The sequence below is a fragment of the Perca fluviatilis genome, chromosome 16 (assembly GCF_010015445.1).
Source record: "Perca fluviatilis chromosome 16, GENO_Pfluv_1.0, whole genome shotgun sequence".
NCBI lineage: Eukaryota > Metazoa > Chordata > Actinopteri > Perciformes > Percidae > Perca > Perca fluviatilis.
In genome coordinates this window covers 1,048,450-1,070,066 of record NC_053127.1, presented here as the reverse complement: position 1 = coordinate 1,070,066, position 21,617 = coordinate 1,048,450, and positions in this window count along the sequence as shown.

Genomic DNA, 21,617 nt, shown 5'->3' with positions numbered 1-21,617 from the left:
GGGGAATGAGAATGTGTTGAGCGATCACACAGATGGGTACCGTGCCCGAGTCCAACCAGACCGTGCCCTGGCCCTCCTCTTTCAAGCCGGCCAGGGTATTGATTAGCACAGTGCGATCACGTAGTGTACCGATACCGTGCACGGGCACGGTACGGAACGATCACATTTTGGGATCAAGCGTGCTCGGGCACAGTTTCACTCTGCCAAGTGTGAGTGCGCCTGTTGGAGCCATTTTACCACTTTGTTTTGTTTATAGGCTACCATGTTGATTATGTCAATTAATGTGCAGTTTAATGTCTGAGCACTGGGTGGAGCACAGGTGGGTGGAAAACGGGGAAAGCAGACAGCTTTTCACTGCGTTTGTCGTGTCAGTCGTGTCAGTGTTTAAAGGTCCCATGACATGGTGCTCTTTGGATGCTTTTATATAGACCTTAGTGGTCCCCTAATACTGTGTCTGAAGTCTCTTTTATATAGACCTTAGTGGTCCCCTAATACTGTATCTGAAGTCTCTTTTATATAGACCTTAGTGGTCCCCTAATACTGTATCTGAAGTCTCATTTATATAGACCTTAGTGGTCCCCTAATACTGTATCTGAAGTCTCTTTTATATAGACCTTAGTGGTCCCCTAATACTGTATCTGAATTCTCATTTATATAGGGCCTTAGTGGTTCCTAAAAATGTTACTGCAAGTCTCTTTTATATAGACCTTAGTGGTCCCCTAATACTGTATCTGAAGTCTCTTTTATATAGGCCTTAGTGGTCCCCCTAATACTGTATCTGAAGTCTCTTTCCTGAAATTCAGCCTTGGTGCAGAACTACAGCCACTAGAGCCAGTCCTACAATGAGCTTTCCTCAGAACATGCCATTTCTGTGTCTGAAAGCTAATGAGGAGGAGGGGGGGGACAAGGTGGAGGGTGGGGGTGTGGCCTTGACCAACTGCCACTTTTCGTTTGAAAGCCATGATCTTGTTCTCTCGAGTGCCCAAGACAAATTTCTCCAATAGGAGACAATAAAGGCTTATCTTATCTTATGTTCTCTCTCTCTCATGGGTTGACCAAATTCTCTGGGCGGGCAAAGCAGAGAAAGGGAGGTAACCTTGCTTGTTATGACCTCATAACAAGCAGATTCCAAAACGGCTCATCTGAGCTTTAATTTTCTCAAAGGCAGAGCAGGATACCCAGGGCTCGGTTTACACCTATCACCATTTCTAGCCACTGGGGGACCATAGGCAGGCTGGGGGAACTCATATTAATGTTAAAAAACCTCATAAAGGGAAATTTTCATGCCGTGGGACCTTTAAATAGTTTGACAAGGAAAATGAGATGGAACTAAACCAGAAATGAAATGGACTGTATGCTTGTGCGACGGTAAGCAGGCCTTTACTGGAAATAAATGGGTCACAGCACCGAAATGCAGACAGATTGTGGACATTGATTATTGGCACGCAGAACACACGTCCAAGCAAGTTCTCCCCTGATCCAACCGTACTGGCCTGATGTAGGAGTTGATAAAAGACTCTACAGCGCCCTAAACTTAAAAAAAACTACACTAAACTAAATAGGTTTGTCACACTGCCCACTCGGTTAATGTTTGGTTAAGTTCAGCCTGGATTGACGATGGTCGATGTCCTTCACCCTCTGTTCTCTGTGTGTTTACGTTCTAGACTCTGTTCACGTTGCGAAACAGCAGGCTGAACCTTCGAACTAGCGAGCTACACGCTGAACATTTCAAGTTTAGAAGAAGAAGTGGACGGTGCAACATAGCAGCTCTGCTTGGTTCTTTCAGGGAATGATTGCACACTGGCTAAATGTTACAGACAGAGACACACACACACACAGACACACACACAAACACACACAAACATGCAGATAGAGAGAGACACACACACATACACACACACACACACACACACACACACAATCAAAGAGACAGAGACACACACACACACACACACTCAAAGAGACAGAGACACACACACACACACACACACACACACACACACACACACACACACACACACACAGAAACACACACACACACACACACACACAGAGTTTTGTGTCTAAACAGAGGTCACTTCTTAAAGCTCAGGAGACGCAGTGTGATATCACAACCCTCGTACTGTTATTTGGTTTGGGACAAAAACTGCTGAGTTTTCCTCCCTGTGGAGCGTTTACATAACCATTATCAGAGACACACACACACACACACACACAGAGACACTCACACACACACACACACACACACACACACACACACACACACACACACAGAGACACTACACACACACACACAGACACACACAGAGACACTAACACACACATACAGAGACACACACACACACACACACACACACACACACACACACACACACACAGACACACACACACAGACACACACAGACACACACAGAGACACACACACACACACACACACACACACACAGACACACACACACACACACACACACACATCATCATCATCATCATCATTATGACAGTGTGTTCCCCCCTCACCTGTGCGTGTCTCGGCAGGTGAGAATAACCACTTAGAGCTCTCCAGAGTGTCAGAGGGAACCAATCAGAGCTCTCCAGAGTGTCAGAGGGAACCAATCAGAGCAGAGGGAATGTGCAGAGAAAGCAGCTGTAAGTGGGAGCAAAATTCCTCTGAAGCAAAATGTCTGCTGATTTCAGCATCTCCGCTCCAAGCTCAACGCATAGTGTATTCCCCCTCTTGCAGACGCACACGCTTTCTTAAATGTGTGTGTCTGTGTGTGTGTGTGTGTCTCTGTGTGTGTGTGTATATACAAAATGCATCTTATGTGTTCTACACTGTTCAAGATATGCATATACGAGTCAAAAATCTGCTGTGTCTTCGTTGGGTTTTTAATATTCTGTTAAAGGAACACCAGCAGTTATTCTCGGCAGACACACACACACACACACATGCACACAAACACACACGCATGCTCGCACACGCACACACACACACTGATACACACGCACACGCAGACACACACACCCACACACACACAAATAGGAACACACACACAGAGGCACACACACACGCGCAAACACACACAAACACACAGACACGCACAGAAACACACACACACACACACATACACACACACAGACACACACACACACAAAAACACACACACACACAGATGCACACGCACACACACACACACACAAAAACACACACACACAGACACACACACAGACGCACACGCACACACACACGCATACACAAACAGAAACACACACACAGAGACACAGACACACACACACACGTGCAAACACACACAAACACACAGACACGCACAGAAACACACACACACAGACACACACACAGACACACACACACAGACACACACACACACACACACACACAAAACACACACACACAGACGCACACACGCATACACAAACAGAAACACACACACAGAGACACAGACACACACACGCAAGCACACACACACACAAATACACACACAGACACACACACAGAAACACACACACAGAAACACACAGACACACACACAGACACACACGCACAGAATCACACACACACACAGAAACACACAGACACACACACAGACACACACGCACAGAATCACACACAAACAGATATACACACACGCACACTCTCTCACACACACAAACACACACACACGCATACACAAACAGACACACACACACACACACAGAAACACACACACACAGACACACACACAGACGCACACACACACACAAAAACACACACATACAGACACACACACAGACGCACACACACACGCATACACAAACAGAAACACACACACACGCACAGACACACACACACACACACGCAGACACACACACACATGCTGTGACGGCTCCTAGGCCTACTACTACCTTTGGTGCAGGGAGTTGGGCATCGGCTAATGAGGACTGATGAGTGACACCTGGAGCAATTGATAGCTCTATAAACAGGAGGGCCTGAGTAGTCAGGGTCTCTCCCTCCTCCAGGCTGTGGAGGTTTCTTTGGATTTTGGGTGTAGTTATTTTGCGTTGTAGCTTTGATACATTTTCAGACACCCATACATTACACACATTACTGATTTACTGAATTCACGTTTATCTTGGTTACTTAAATAAATTTGAATTGATTGGAAATACATGTGTGTCTCCCCCTTTTTTTATCATACCTTTGAGCCAGGGCGTGTCATGGGGGCTCGTCCGGGATATGAACCCGGGACCTCTCGCATCTGCAATCCGCTCAAACAAACTAAAGAAAATCTCTACATCACACTCACTAAACTTTGGCAACAACCTCAAATTGCTTGCCACATCAAAACATGAACGAGACGTTTCAAAACTTAAAGCTGATGCAGAAATGTTACCCTCTTTCAACAATGCCAGTTTTTGAATTTTTAAGTTTTTTGAAATCAATTTTCAGTTGTTCCTTTCTGAATTTGATTTTCTCCAATTCCTGTTCATGTTCCATTCTCAAAACCAACAATATTTTTTGTTCTTCAAATGTTAACGCAGTAGTGGAAATAGTTAAACTACACTTACCTCCCTCATCCCCCAACACTTTCTCCTCTGCCAAATTAGCCATAATGACACACCCCAGGGCCTCCTTAGTGCGCCTCAGGTCCACATCAATAGAGTAATGCTGAGCAATCCTCTTCAGCTGTTCTTTAGTACATTGCTCCAGCAACTCAACAGATGGACCTTGAATGAAATTTTCAACCATATTAGACCTAACAAACCAAGCATAAAAAGGATAATACTCAATGTGAAGCAAACAAATCCTCCCAAAATGACATGGTCCAAAACATATATCAAATCAAACAAACTGGAGCCTCCTCATTCTAAACTAACTAGTACAATAAACTAGCTAACTAAAACTCATCCCTAGTCTTCAGTCAGGTACAGGTGGTGGGTATTTATTCACTGTAAACCAGTGGGTCTGAAAAGGCCCCTGCTATGCAGTCACCCTCAGAACACCATGGATGTGATCCCGAGCATATAGCTCCAACCACTTCCCCCGTCACACTAACAAATTACCCCGCAACAGACTCTCTAATAGAACCTGCTGCTAAACCTGACAGAGGAGGACACCAGTCACAACAAGACCACACCAACCAGTTAAGCACTATCTGTTTACCTCAACATTGAGCCAAAGAAAAACCCTCCTCAAATAAAACTCAAAAACAACTAAAATCACATGTGATCATCCACCCCAACATAACAAGATAAATAATTATTACCAACGGCTGAGTTGACGAGCCCCCATGTCACGACCTGTCTCAAAGGTATGACATATCCTTATATATGCTGAAACATCACGTTTCAAATATGGCCAAAAGAAATGCTGGATCACACGATTTTTTTTTTTACACCCATATGTCCCGCAACATTGTCATGAGCTGCATGTATTGTGGTGGAAGTTTTCCTATGAAGTAGCAGCGTTTAGAAATATCAATGATCAAAATAAAAACGAATACCGACCGTTTGAGAATTAAAACAAAGTTTGGTCTTTGAGTATTTATTTACATTTGCAAATGGAGAAAACACAGTTTCAAAGTACCTTTGAACACACACATTTCTCCATGCAGCACAACTGAAAATGTCTTTCTAACCTAAAGTCTAAACATCCAAACATCATATAGTGAAGAAACTCCGTTAAGCCACACCTCTAAATGTATCTTTTAGCCTGGCCATATTTGAAAAGAGGACATCATGTAAAGTCAAACCATTGTCTCACCTTCCCCTCTGCTCTCTGTTCCTAACATTAGCCTAAACAACAGTTTATCTCAGGAGGCAGAAGGAGACATGGTTTTGTGGCCTTCTCGACTTTGTCTGCTAAAAGTTAAACAAATGAGAAGCTAGTGTCTCTCCAAAATAAAACTCCTAGGCTGAGAGTTCATGGCTGCAGCTGTCCCTCTCTGGTCTTTAAGAGTCTAAGAGGAAGGAGCAGGATTATGTGGAGGTTTAAAACAATCTTTAAGCAAATGGTTAAAATCATTAATCAATAATGGTTAAAATAAAATTTGCCACCACAGTATCACTGATGTACTGATGTATTTGCACAACTGGATCACCACTAAATCCCTCTCCGTGTGGACGCCACACTCTAACCAACAGCCCGTCCTGTACAAAATACCCCGGTGTACCCGCTACCCGAGGACACGTCAAAACCTGTTCAAAAATATCGTTCAAAGACTCATCAGCTCTTTGTTCATTCACCAACTCTAACCGAGAAAGAGAAAGATCAGCTGGCATCGACTATATACACTTTTCCACATTAAAAGGTTCTCCTGGAACCTCCTCATTGTCAGCCAAAAACGGCCGTCATAGAACGAGTCACCACACAGACCGCAGAAACACTTTGCTCCCGATTAACAGCCGCCTGCGTCTCTGAAGACACGACTGTACTCACTGCCCGCTCTATTTCAGGGGACTCTGGAGTGTCTGAAACGGAAGCAGAAGTAGTTATGTCTATTGGCCGAGCAGGTAACCGTACACTGTTTTGTCTCACATCATCTGGCCACAGACGCCCTCCTACCAGGTCATTTCCCAAAATAAAGTCAACTCCATCAACTGGCAGTTCTGGACGAACACCTACTTCTACGTCCCCCTGTACCAGAGCACATGACAAATGCACTCTGTGCACAGGCACAAACATCCCCCGAACGGGAACACAGCTACCTGTGTCTGATAAAGGAGAAAAAGACAAAATATGTCCCCTCACAAAGCTTTGAGATGCTCCCGAGTCTCTCACAATTCTTATTGGAACTCCGTCATCACTACCAAGCAGCTTTACAAAGCCGTCAGACATAAAAGGAGCATAACCCAAGTCACTTTCTGAAGTATTCACTGGTTTAACCTGCATCTGAAGAGGAGCCCGCAGTTCCTCTACAACGCCAGGTGAAGATCTCTGAATAGTGGCAGCCAAACCCGCCGACTTAACATTATACATCTTACTTTTATCTTTTAGTAGAGGACGCTCTTTTTTCCAATGACCAATCTGACGGCAATAATTGCACACAGAAGAGTCACTACCTCCTGTAGATTTTCTTTCCAAGTTTGGAGACACAAACCCCGGCTTAAAAAAACGGTTTATTGTACCTCTCACCAAAAATACGCTTGTGTGTTAACACATATTCATCGGCCAGCACTGCAGCCCCACCTGGGCACTTAACCTTGTGTTCATTAACATAGGTTGCAGCATAATTGGGCACAGACTGTTTAAACTGCTCTAAAACCACTAGATCACCTAACGCCTCAAACGTTGTAACACCAGAAGAAGAACATCAGTGATTAAAATGCAGTTTCAAATCGCTGGCAAACTCAACATGCGTTTTATTCACCAGACTTGATGCAAGCCCCGACAGTGTTGGCGATACGCCTCAGGAACGAGCTCATACGCCTGTAAAACAGCTGATTTCACCGTCTTGTTCACTTTACAAGCTTCAGAAGACAGAGCTGAGAAAGCCTGCTGTGCTTTACCAATAAAAAGGCACTGCAACAACAAGGTCCGCTCCTCGTCCTGCCAGTCTCTAGCTAACACGCATGCTCACACACACACACACTGACACACACACCCACACACACACAAACAGGAACACACACACAGAGACACAGACACACACACACACACATGCAAACACACAGAAACACACAGACACACACACACACACACAGATACACACACAGACGCACACAGAAACACACACACACACAGACGCACACGCACACACACACGCATACACAAACAGAAACACACACACACACGTGCAAACACACACACACGCACAGAAACACACACGCACACAGACGCACACACACACACAGAAACACACACACACAGACACACACACAGACGCACACACACACGCATACACAAACAGAAACACACACACACGTGCAAACACACACACGCACAGAAACACACACACACACAGACACACACACACACACAGAAACACACACACATAGACACACACACACAGACACACACACAGACGCACACACTCACAGACGCACACACAGACACACACGCACAGAATCACACACAAACAGATATACACACACACACACACACTATCTCACACACACACACAGACACACACACACACACACACACACACACACACACACACACTGTTTTCAGTCTCTGACAGCTTAAACATTTGCTCTTCTGAACACAGGAAATGATGCATTTGATGTCCTGTCTGATTTTAACCCAAACCACCATCTTTGTCTCTTAATTTCACTAAGCACAAAAACAGTGAAAGAAAACACACAAAAGTTGTAAAAACAATAAAAGATAAAAAGTGTCAAAAACGATGAAATGAAAGGCAGACAGGTTGAAAGAAGAGAGTGCTTCTCGCCTAGGGCACCAAATTAGTTCGGGACAGTTCTGCTCTTTCCCTTCTTCTGCCTCTTCATCTGGTTTTCTCTCCCTCCTCTCCCTCTTCTTCACATCATCGCTGTCTCCAAGACACGGTGAAGGTAAAAGAGAAGAAGGGAGGGAGGGAGGAGAGAAAGAGGGAAGAGGAGGAAGAGAGGGGGCGGGAGGCAGAGCAGCCATTTTAGAACTGAGTGACCTGGAAATGTCAGAGATGAGAAGTGAGAGATTCTACACACACACACACACACACACACACATGATACACACACACACTGATACACACACACACACACACACACACACTGACACGCACACACACACACTGATACACACACACACACACACACACACACACACACACACACACACTGATACACACACACACACACACTGATACACACACACACACACTGATACACACACACACACTGATACACACACACACTGATACACACACACACACTGATAACACACACACACACTGATACACACACACCCACTGATACACACACACACACACACACACACACACTGATACACACACACACACTGATACACACACACACACACACACACACACACACACACACACACACACACACTGATACACACACACAAACACACACACACTGATACACACAGAGACACACACTGATACACTGATACACCATACAGATAAACACACACACAACACACATAAACACACACACACTAATACACACACACACTGATACACACACACAAACACACACACTGATACACACACACACACACCCACCCACTGATACACACACACACACAAACACACACACAGAGACACACACAGACACACACACCCCCCTCCCCCCCCTGATCCAGATGTAAACACTGAGTTGATCCAGGAACCAGCCAGCGCTGCAGCTGGTTTTCTGTCTTCCTTTGAAGTGAGTGAGTCACAATCAGAAGTTTTGGCACGCCGGGGCCCCCCACCGCAACCACACCACACTGCTCCATGCCGGGGCCCCCCACCGCAACCACACCACACTGCTCCATGCCGGGGCCCCCCACCGCAACCACACCACACTGCTCCATGCCGGGGCGTAGCTCTGGCTTCAACCCTTGGGGGACACACGACTTTCACCCTGGTTGAGATATTAGGAGTTCGGAGACTCTGAGAAATTTGGTCTTATGATCATATTCGGCTCCAACTTTCCAAAACGCACCAGAACAGCCAGAACTTGCCAGAGCAGCCAGAGCAGCCAGAACAGCCAGAGCAGCCAGAGCAGCCAGAGCAGCCAGAGCAGCCAGAGCAGCCAGAACAGCCAGAGCAGCCAGAGCAGCCAGAACAGCCAGAGCAGCCAGAGCAGCCAGAGCAGCCAGAGCAGCCAGAACAGCCAGAGCAGCCAGAGCAGCCAGAACTTGGCAGAGCAGCCAGAGCAGCCAGAGCAGCCAGAACAGCCAGAGCGAGCAGCCAGAACAGCCAGAGCAGCCAGAGCAGCCAGAACAGCCAGAGCAGCCAGAACTTGGCAGAGCAGCCAGAGCAGCCAGAACTTGGCAGAGTGATATCGGACCAAAGAGCAGTTCAGACACATCTGGCCCATGATGTCAATGTTGTTACGTGGGTTGTGTTGCAAACAGTGTGATGTAAAAAGGAAACACACACACACACACTGATACATATGAACGCACACACACAGACACAAACACACACAGACACACACACAGACACACACGCACACACACACACACACACACAGACACACAGACACACACACCGATACATAGACGCACTGATACACACAGACACACACGCGCACACACACACACACACACACAGAGACACACACTGATACACAGACACACACACACACACACACACACACAGACACACACACTGATATACACACAGACAAACACACACACACACACACACACACACACACACACACTGATACACACACACAGAGACAACCACTGATACACAGACACACACACTGATAACACACACACACCGACACAGCACACACACACACAGACAAACACACAGACACACACAAACGATATACACAGACAGCACACACACACAGACACACACACTGATATACATACAGACAAACACACACACACACACAGACAAACAACAACAAACGATACACTGACACACACAGATACACACACACACACATACACACAGACAAACACACACACACACAGACACACTAATACGATACACAGACACACACACTGAAACAAAACACACACACACCAATACACAGACAAACACACACACACACAGACAAAAACACACACACACAACACACACAGACAACACACACTGATATAACACAGACAAACACACATACACAGACACACACACACACACAACGATACACTGACACACACAACAACACATACACACAGACAACACAGAACAACAGACACAAACACACACACTGATATACAATAATAATAACACACACACACACTGATACACAGACACACAAACAACACCGACACAACAACACACACACACAGACAAAAACACATACACACACACACACACACACATACACACACACACACACACACCGGATACATACACATTACGAAATGTAAAATGTTCTGGTTGTGGTTCGGACCAAATAAGCTGAACTAGCGATGTGAAATCACGCTGAAATGCTGCAGAGCCTCGCTCCATGTCTGTGATTATCTCCTCCCAGCAACATCAGGTTGTTAGCCTGAATCCTTTCTGAGGACTCAAAACTGTTGTTGCATGAACAACAACATGCACGATCACATCCAGAGACCGAGAGGAACGTAACACGTGTCCGTGTGTCCGTGCAGCGCTGCAGGAAGCCTTCCCCAACCACCAGGAAACACATTCACACCCAGAATAATTACGATCGGTCAGTGTCAAAGGCTCAGAGCTACGCTGAAGCTGCTGGTCGGTTGGCTTAATGTGTGAAAGCCTGCAGAATAACATCACAAACTGGCTGTTCTGGCACAGGGAACACACACACACACACACACACACACACACACACACACACACACACACACACACACACACAGGGATCGCCAGCTGAACCTCACACACACAATGAAAGATGGATGCTCACAAAGCCTTGGCCTGAAAATATATAACCACGACTGAACCGATGCCTCAGCCTGGTGCTACGTTTCCACGGCTATTTTCATAAACAGACATTTCAGCCTCTCCGTTTTTTTAAAAATAACATCGTGCACAGCTGTCAGTTTTCAGAAAAGAGTTCGTTTATATGTACCCGTGTGTATATATATATATGCCGTCAAGAGCACGCCAAACCTGTAGGTGGCGGTGTAAACGAGAAGCTCAAGCCCACGTTAGCCAATCAGAATCCAGAAAATAGCAACAACAGCAACCAGTCACTTCCTCTTTCTCTCTCTCTCGGCTGCCTAAACCTCCGATTGTCTCAGTTTACGTGCAGACGAAGATCTCAAAAATCTCCCCTCTGGCCGCAGTTTTTAGAAAGAGTCGTTTTCAGAGGAGAGTTCTCGAAGGGACACGTCTCCGGTTTTCTAAATAACCACGTACGTGTAAACAGGGTCTCAGTCTGCAACAACAACAGCTGGGAGTCTTTCCTAGAAACCACTTCCACATCCTGAGGAGCACACAGAAGTCAGCACTAACTCACAGGCCTCGATTTCGGTGGGTACGCCCTGGAGGTGTGGAAATTAATCAAATAATAATCGGCCATAATCGATTATTTCTGTTTACAATTTAATGTAGGCCTAACAACATTTCTGTTTACATATTCTGGAATGTTTTTGCACATTCAGGAAGAGCCATGTGCTCAGTGCTGTATAGTTTTAATATCCAGTTTATTTAGTATCAGAGCACTGCCGAATGTTTGGTTTTTGAAGCTTGAAAAGCTATGAATTAAATATCCTTAATAGAAACATGGATTTGACGCATCGTGATGCATCGAGATATCGAATTAAATCACTGACATGATAAACGTAATCAACTCGAATCGGGAGATCAGTGACGATTCACACCTCTAGTACGCGCAGAACATAGTGGGTCATATGTCTGATGCTTTTGAAAACTTAAGGCTTTCTTCTTCATAAAACGTGTCGGACATCTCCACATCTTTGTATGCATTTTTATCCATTTACATTAGTAAAAGTACATGTGTGTCATGTTTCCTCAATGTTTTATTTGTCTTGTCTGTTTTGTCTAGGGTGACCAGATGAGAATGGGTCAAATTCGGGATGAGAAATTAATTATAATAATAATAATAAATCAAATATTAATTATATTTATTCAGGAATTCAACTGACTGTCATGTCTGCTCTTTAACATCAGCAACATCCAATCCAATCACTCCTTCTCGTGACTGCCTGCACTTAACATGAATTTCAAAACGCCGCACCAAAATTATTTATTATTTTTATTCAGAAACTCAACTGTCTTGTCTTGTAAACCCGAAAATACAAATAAAAAAATCATTAAAATCATGAACTCAAGTGGTGACGGGAGCTGCAGCTGCGGGACGACTCAATTTAAAAGAGTCCAGAGTCTGCTCTTGAGACTTTTCTCTAATTTTTGGGACAATTAGGCCAGGACTCGGGATTCGGGACAACTGCTTGGATTTCGGGACTGTCCCGAATTTTTCGGGACGTCTGGTCACCCTAGTTTTGTCCTTGTTTTTCTGTCTTTTAATGTTTTGTATTCATGTTTTTAACGATGGAGCGTGTAATGGTGACCACATGAAATTCCTATTTGTGGATAATAAAGTTTACCTTGACCTTGACCTTGTAAGCTACAGGACAGCGTCTTTCAAAACATGACCTGAGTGAAAGAAGAAAAAAAAATATATTTTCAAACCAAACTGACACCTCGTACATTAACAAAAAAAAAAAAGAGGTTTTTTTCCTTTCCGAGGGGGGGCGGACCTAGGTCATTGCCTAGGGCGTCAAAAGTGTTGGGGGCGCCGTGTCGCCCGCAGGTCTACTTCCCATTAATATTATTAATATGTGTTTATTAAACATGATCATCCTAGGGCGCCCCCTCAGCCACACGTTTACTTCTCAACCTTTCATTACGCGACTTTTCCAGTCTACGGGTCAGACTCAAACACACGGAGCTCTGAAGAAGACCTGTGGGTCGCTTAGTGTCCACTCTCTCTGGAGAAATAGAGACGAGCAGAGTTCTTAGTGTCCTCTCTCTCTGGAGAAATAGAGACGAGCAGAGTTCTTAGTGTCCTCTCTCTCTGGAGAAATAGAGACGAGCAGAGTTCTTAGTGTCCACTCTCTCTGGAGAAATAGAGACGAGCAGAGTTCTTAGTGTCCACTCTCTCTGGAGAAATAGAGACGAACAGAGTTCTTAGTGTCCTCTCTCTCTGTAGAAATAGAGACGAGCAGAGTTCTTAGTGTCCTCTCTCTCTGTAGAAATAAGAGCGAACAGAGTTCTTAGTGTCCTCTGCGCTGTAGAAATAGAGACGAACAGAGTTCTTAGTGTCCACTCTCGCTGTAGAAATAGAGACGAGCAGAGTTCTTAGTGTCCACTCTCTCTGGAGAAATAGAGACGAACAGAGTTCTTAGTGTCCACTCTCGCTGTAGAAATAGAGACGAGCAGAGTTCTTAGTGTCCTCTCTCTCTGTAGAAATAGAGACGAGCAGAGTTCTTAGTGTCCACTCTCTCTGGAGAAATAGAGACGAGCAGAGTTCTTAGTGTCCACTCTCTCTGGAGAAATAGAGACGAGCAGAGTTCTTAGTGTCCACTCTCTCTGGAGAAATAGAGACGAACAGAGTTCTTAGTGTCCTCTCTCTCTGGAGAAATAGAGACGAACAGAGTTCTTAGTGTCCACTCTCTCTGGAGAAATAGAGACGAACAGAGTTCTTAGTGTCCACTCTCTGGAGAAATAGAGACGAACAGAGTTCTTAGTGTCCTCTCTCTCTGGAGAAATAGAGACAGAACAGAGTTCTTAGTGTCCACTCTCTCTGGAGAAATAGAGAGCAGAGCAGAGTTCTTAGTGTCCACTCTCTCTGGAGAAATAGAGACGAACAGAGTTCTTAGTGTCCACTCTCTCTGGAGAAATAGAGAACAGACAGAGTTCTTAGTGTCCATCTCTCTGGAGAAATAGAGACGAGCAGAGTTCTTAGTGTCACTCTCTGATAAATAGAGACGAACAGAGTTCTTAGTGTCCACTCTCTCTGGAGAAATAGAGACGAGCAGAGTTCTTAGTGTCCTCTCTCTCTGGAGAAATAGAGACGAGCAGAGTTCTTAGTGTCCACTCTCTCTGGAGAAATAGAGACGAACAGAGTTCTTAGTGTCCACTCTCTCTGGAGAAATAGAGACGAACAGAGTTCTTAGTGTCCACTCTCTCTGGAGAAATAGAGACGAACAGAGTTCTTAGTGTCCTCTCTCTCTGGAGAAATAGAGACGAGCAGAGTTCTTAGTGTCCACTCTCTCTGGAGAAATAGAGACGAGCAGAGTTCTTAGTGTCCACTCTCTCTGGAGAAATAGAGACGAGCAGAGTTCTTAGTGTCCACTCTCTCTGGAGAAATAGAGACGAGCGGCACAGACACGGAGCTGCTGCAGCGCGCCTTCCCTGGTCTGGGCAGCTTCAGGTTTATAATGGACGCGCTCTGCTGTGGGCATGCTGCGGCAGATGTGTCTCTATTTCTGCGTAGTTTTGTGTTTCCACCTCCGATGTAGAGCAGCGTAGCCTACAGCCACTTCCCTAAACTGTCTCATTCAGAGACCAGAGACCCAAACGGGGCTCTGTGTCTGGCAGCAGGTCTGAGATCTACCGTATCAGCAGAGCAATCGCGTAATGCACAGCAGACTATGGTGCAGGTGGATTATTTTCTGAAATATAGTGACTTTATTCTTGTAGTAGCCTATTGTAGCCTATTATCACTTTATTTTTCTCACAATATCACAACTCCTCCAAACCTCAGAGAACACAGATGAGATATGCTGTATTTTGAATGTGCACAAAGTTTTGAACATGAGCAGAAATCTTGCTCAAACACATCTGAAATATTACAGTCGAGGGATTTATTAACTCATTAAAATTAATGTATCATTCAGGTGAATAATTTTAATATGCACATTTAAGGTGGTTACTTCCTCAACAAAAGAAGCCTAAGTGGGAAGAGTAAATGATGCCTAGGCTACATGTGTGCTGACTCAGATATAATTAGAAACATTGACAAAGGAGAATAAATAGATGAAAGCAATACAGAATGCCTGAGAGCATTACTGCAAAATATTCCATTATGTTTTTATATTTGGATTGTAATCTATGTTTCCCTTTAGATAAAGATATTTCCAGCATAAATTGATTCAGAAAAAGGTAAAAAAAAAAAGAAAAGAAAAAGTGCATAAAAATTCACCAGGATGCAGGACATGAAGTATTTAATGCTCAACATTTTAAAGGGGCCCCAAACCTCCCCCATCATAAGTCACCATGCACACAAATCTGGAAACAAAACCCTGGCCTCTGGGTTGCCAGACCAGTTATGATTAGACCAAATGTTGGTGCCATCTAACTTACATGGAAGCTAGAAACTAAAATGAACATACATTGCTACTCTATTGCTGACACAGCGCTGTGGAGATCTGGCAATGTGAGACTGGGGGGGCCGGGGGCACAAAACTCAATCTCGCCTGGGGCAACCAAAGGGCTAGAACCGGCCCTGCGCCCGTTGCCTTAGTTTTGGGATGCTTTCACACCCGCCTCATTTAGTTCGGTTGAATCGCACTAGAGTTTGTTTGCCCCCGCTGGTGCGGTGCGTTTGGGCAGCTGAGAACGCAGCAGTCACTCTCTGTAGCGCACCAAAAGAGACCAAACAAGCGTACCGAGACCCGCTTGATGTTGTTGTCTGTTTAAAAATTAATACGTGCGAGCAAATAAAAGCGGCCTGAAGGCAGAATGAATAATCCTCGCACAACGTTCACTTTGCACTTTCTTTGTGAATGAACGCATGCTTGTGACAGCATGCCCACTTAACTTATCTCCCTTTACTTTTTATGTGCTTACATGTTCCTTCATTTCTCCTCCGAATCTGGCTGGAAGTCTTCGTTTCTGTTTGTCAGGAGAGTTTGGGTTTTATTCACGGTGAAATATTGATGGAAAGCCCTCCGGGCCGGGGAGCTACTCGTCACTGTGAGTAATTCTATCCCATCCATTTATTCCTCCATCAAATGTCGGTCCTTTCCTTCCCTCTTTACGTCCTCTTTATCTGTTAATTCATCCCTCCATTCTAAGACAACTGCCCCCTGATTAAATGGTGGGTGGATAAATGCTCAGACGTTGCATCAAATCGCATCATTACGCCAAATTACCCACGAGTCTCTGCTCATTTGTATCCCATTGTGTCCACTCTGTCCGTCTGGCTGGGGCGCTCGACTGGGCAGACTGCTCTCTGGATCCTCCACGGAGAATTGGGCCAAAAAAATGTATTTAAAAAAGGAAGTGGATCTGCAGGGGGACAGGAAGGAAGTGACACACTGGAAACTGTCTGTTGTTAAATCCCAGTTTGAATTTGTGGCAGTTTACAAACGTGGCTGAGTAACGCTTAGTATCGCTGGAAGGATGGAAGTCGACGTGGAAGGAAAACGGGCCAGATAAACCGAATCCAACTACGTTATCTGGTTGCATGTTTCAACGATATTCCTACTTGCCCAAAAGTCATTTTTCATCAAATAATGACAAAGACTCAAGAAAATATAAAAAATTATCCATTTTTATCTGCCTTGAACTCAAAGTGGCGGCAAACTTTGCAAAACATTGTAGTTGTTTCATTGACATCTTCTACTGCTACCCAAGATAACTTCTTCTTCCAGGATGCTTGAGACTCTCTCTTTCGCTTTAGCTCGTAAGCAGCCATGATCATCTCCTTCTTCTTCTAACAAGACAGCCGCCAGTCGCATGTCACTCGCACCTATTTAATTCTTGATTGGCCAACGGCATATTCAAAATCATTCAGACCGAGACTTTGAGGGGTTGAAACCGAGACAATAATGAGAGTTTGAGGGGTTGAGACCGAGACAAGACCGAGACCAAGTGCGGGAGACTCCTGTCTCCTGCATTCACTTTGTTGGGAGTGAGAGGGTGCTAACAGGAACACATTTCAAACTAGAAATGAGTCAACTCATTTGAAGCAGGAATTTCTACATGCAATCACAGTAATGATGTTAACAAATAGTTCCTTTAGTGAGATCCCTGCAGTTGTGGTGGTGAGAAGTCTTGAAATAAAATCCAGAGTCTTTATGCGAGACCGAGACAAGACCGATCTCATGTAATGAAGGAAGGAAACTGGAGCACCATGAGGAAACCCCCCGCAAACATGGGAAGAACATGCAAGCTCCACACAGAAACCTGTACCCATAATTCACCTGGGATCTAACCCGGTACTCTGCAGGGCCTATTTTCTGCAAGCGAACAGTGCTAAACACTGAGCCTCTGTGATGCAGCAGACCTTGGCCCTCTCAAAATTTATTTAATAATAAGAAATACGTGGAATACATATGGATTACAGTGTGTTATTTGTGCTGACAGTGAATGAGGACAGCCTGCAAAAATAGACGCACACACACACAGCCACACACGGACATGGACACGGACACAGACACACACACACACATAGACACACACACAACACATACGCAGACAAACACACACACACACACACACTCTCTCTCTCTGCCTCTGTAGCCTTGGGTCGTGTGCAGCTGGACTCTCCAGCTCTCTCTCTCCTCTCCAAATCTTCCCTTTAATTCTTTTATTCTTTATTTCTTCCGTTATTTCTCAGCTCTCTCCTCTCCTCTCCTCTTGTCTTTCCTCCTCTCTTCCCCCCGTTGATCTTATTATTATTATTTCATCTTCTCTTCCCCGAGGTCACAGTTATTCCAGCCTTCACTTTCTGTTTTATGAACCTCCCTCGTCTTCGTCTTCCTCAGCGCGCCGCCTGAAGCCATGCAGCTGGAATTAAGATGCGTGGTGACCTCCGACCGCCAGTCGCTGATCATCATCAGGCAAACAGGCACCAAATCACACAAAAATAACATCTTCTCAGGGGGAAAAGATGGATCACTCCACACATATATGCACCCTCTAATAAGTGATTTGCACGCAACGGATATAGTGTTATTAATGCTAAATCGGCCATTTGTGCAATACAGCCAATACAGTTTACTATTAATAATCTTTACTTATATGATTTGTTGATGACGAGTGTGAATGAAGGATTATACAAATACTTTGTGTGTACTTCGGGCTACGCATATGACGCTGAACGTGATGTAAAGTTAAAAACAAAACTCTCCACAGTTGCAGTTTGGTTACCAAAACTACTTAGTTAAGTTTGTGTGTGTGTGTGTCTCAGTGTGTGTGTGTGTGTGTGTGTGTGCACGTGCATGTGTCACTCTCTGTGTGTATGTGTGTGTGTGTGTGTGTGTGTGTGTGTGTGCGTGTTCTTGTTTAAACATATTCTTAGGGTCCAATAACCAGGAGTCCAGTATACTTGCGAGGTCTGGACAGCCTTGTGGGGCCAAAATGCTGGACCCCACAGCATTAAAGGGCTGTTTGAGGGTTAAGACTTGGTTTTAGGATTAGGGATAGAATTAGGTTATGGTTAAGGTGAGGGTAAGGGTTAAGGTTAGGCATTTAGTTGTGATGGTTAAGGTGAGGGTAAGGGTTAAGGTTAGGCATTTAGTGGTGATGGTTAAGGTTAGGGTAAGGGTTAAGGTTAGGCATTTAGTTGTGATGGTTAAGGTGAGGGTAAGGGTTAAGGTTAGGCATTTAGTGGTGATGGTTAAGGTTAGGGTAAGGGTTAAGGTTAGGCATTTAGTTGTGATGGTTAAGGTGAGGGTAAGGGTTAAGGTTAGGCATTTAGTGGTGATGGTTAAGGTTAGGGTAAGGGTTAAGGTTAGGCATTTAGTTGTGATGGTTAAGGTTAGGGTAAGGGTTAAGGTTAGGCATTTAGTTGTGATGGTTAAGGTTAGGGTAAGGGTTAAGGTTAGGCATTTAGTTGTGATGGTTAAGGTGAGGGTTTAGGACAAGGCTCTCTGTAAACTGCAGTGTGGACAGTGAGACCAGATCTAACAGCTGTGTAAATATATCCTGTCTCACACATGAACCCATTAGACGGTAGAGAATCACTCCCAGGAGGAACAGGAAACGGGTGTTTACTTTTTCCTAAACTTATCGTATCGTTTCTGTGCCGTGAGTTAACTGTCGTCGGCGTACAACGTACACTTTCTCTTGCCTGAAGTGAACCGTAATTTCCGCTGAAACGACCGGCAGCTCTCCATGCTCTGCACCCGGCTCACAGTCACCTATTCCCGGGGAACCGAACCACCGACTACTGCTGATACGACGGAGCACCATACGCAGCGCTGGAGCTGGTGGCAGGAAGCTCTGTAAGACAAGGCAAGGCAAGGCAAGGCAATTTTATTTGTATAGCACATTTCTACAGCGGTGCAACTCAATGTGCTTTACATAAAACATTATAACACAGTTAGCAATTAATACAAATTCATACAAAATTAAAAGTTAATTTAAAAATAGATTAAGAAAAAAAAGAATAAAATTATCAATACAGTGCAGTGCAAAGAATTAAACATAGGCAGTATTAATTAAGGCCTTGATTTAAAAGAGCTGAGCGTGGGTGCCGATCTACAGTTGACTGGGAGTTAGTTTCAGATACGTGGAGCATAGAAAGTGAACGCTGCTGAACCCCTTTTTGGCAAGCAGACCTGTCCCTGATGATCTTAGAGGCCTCTTGGGTTCATAGTTCACAAGTAGATCCGAAAGGTAATTTGGCCCTAAACCATTTAGCGACTTAGAAACCAGCAGAAGAATTATGAAATATATTCTTTGGGGCATAGGAAGCCAGTGTAGAGACTTTTTGTAGCCGATATCTCGTGACCACCCAGCGCCCTAATAGTTCTAATCCAGCAACGTTTCGGTGTGCACTAGGGCTGCACGATATGAGGAAAATATCTAATTGTGACTATTTTGACTGATATTGCGGTTGCAATAAGATTCAAGATATTGGAGGAAATTATAATTTTTGACACATATTTTGTCTTTAACAAATACTTCGCTCCTCTGTGATTTGGATATTGCACTAGTCCATATTGCACTAGTCCATATTGCACTCCATATTTTGATTCATTGTGCAGCCCTAGTGTGCATACATGTTGGTACGATAGCATACGGACCCGTTCATGAGAACCTCACTGACTGAAGAGATGAAGAATGAAACTGAAAAAGAGAGAAAGCATAAAGGAGGAAGAAACAACAGACGGAGCACCCGGATAGCTCAGTTAGTAGAGCATGCGCCCATATATAGAGGTTTACTCCTCCGCTACGGCGGGCCGCAGGTTCGACTCCGACCTGCGGTCCTTTGCTGCATGTCATTCCCCCTCTCTTTCTCCCCTTTCATGTTCATTCTTCAGCTGTCCTGTCAAATAAAGGTTAAAAAATGCCCTAAAAAATAAAGAAACAACAGGGAAAGAGAGAAAAGAACATCCACAGACTGAGCGTCTCTTTTCTCTTCGTTCCTGGAAGTCGTTCTTCGTGCAGATTCAGTTTTCCGTCTCCGTGCTTTCTGTTGTCGTTGCCCAAAGCAACAGAGGGCAGTAAGAGCTGAGTGTAATCTAGACGGACGTGAGCCGGTGGATCTTGTCGTCTACAGGTTAGCTGAAGGCTAATCAGTAAATTCAAACTGACTGCAGGGAGGACACGGAGGTGGGGGCTGTGGGGGGGGTCGGGGGGTAGATAGGCAGGATAGGCAAACATAAGCCTTGGGCTTCGGCCTGTTCCTGGGCTTTCTGTCAGCTCTTGATTGGGTTAATTATCTCGTTACACAGGTATGGAAATGTTATTGTCAGTTGCATATTCACACTTTTGTTATGCTTTGTTTCTCATAATGTAGAAAGACAGACAGACAGACAGACAGACAGACAGACAGATAGATAGATAGATAGATAGATAGATAGATAGATAGATAGATTTATATCAATTCATAAAACATGCCTGACTTTAAAGTGATCCTTTGCACCATGACCTCGAGCCAAACACCCCCCCAGAAGCTTTTTTCACCTGGGTCTAACATTGGGAGAGTTAGCGTAGAGTAGCGTTATCAGCTGAATAGCTTAGCGCAGGGGCTAATGGACCCACGTTTGTATCTCGTAAATGACCCCACTAATAATGCCCGAAATGATACCAAAC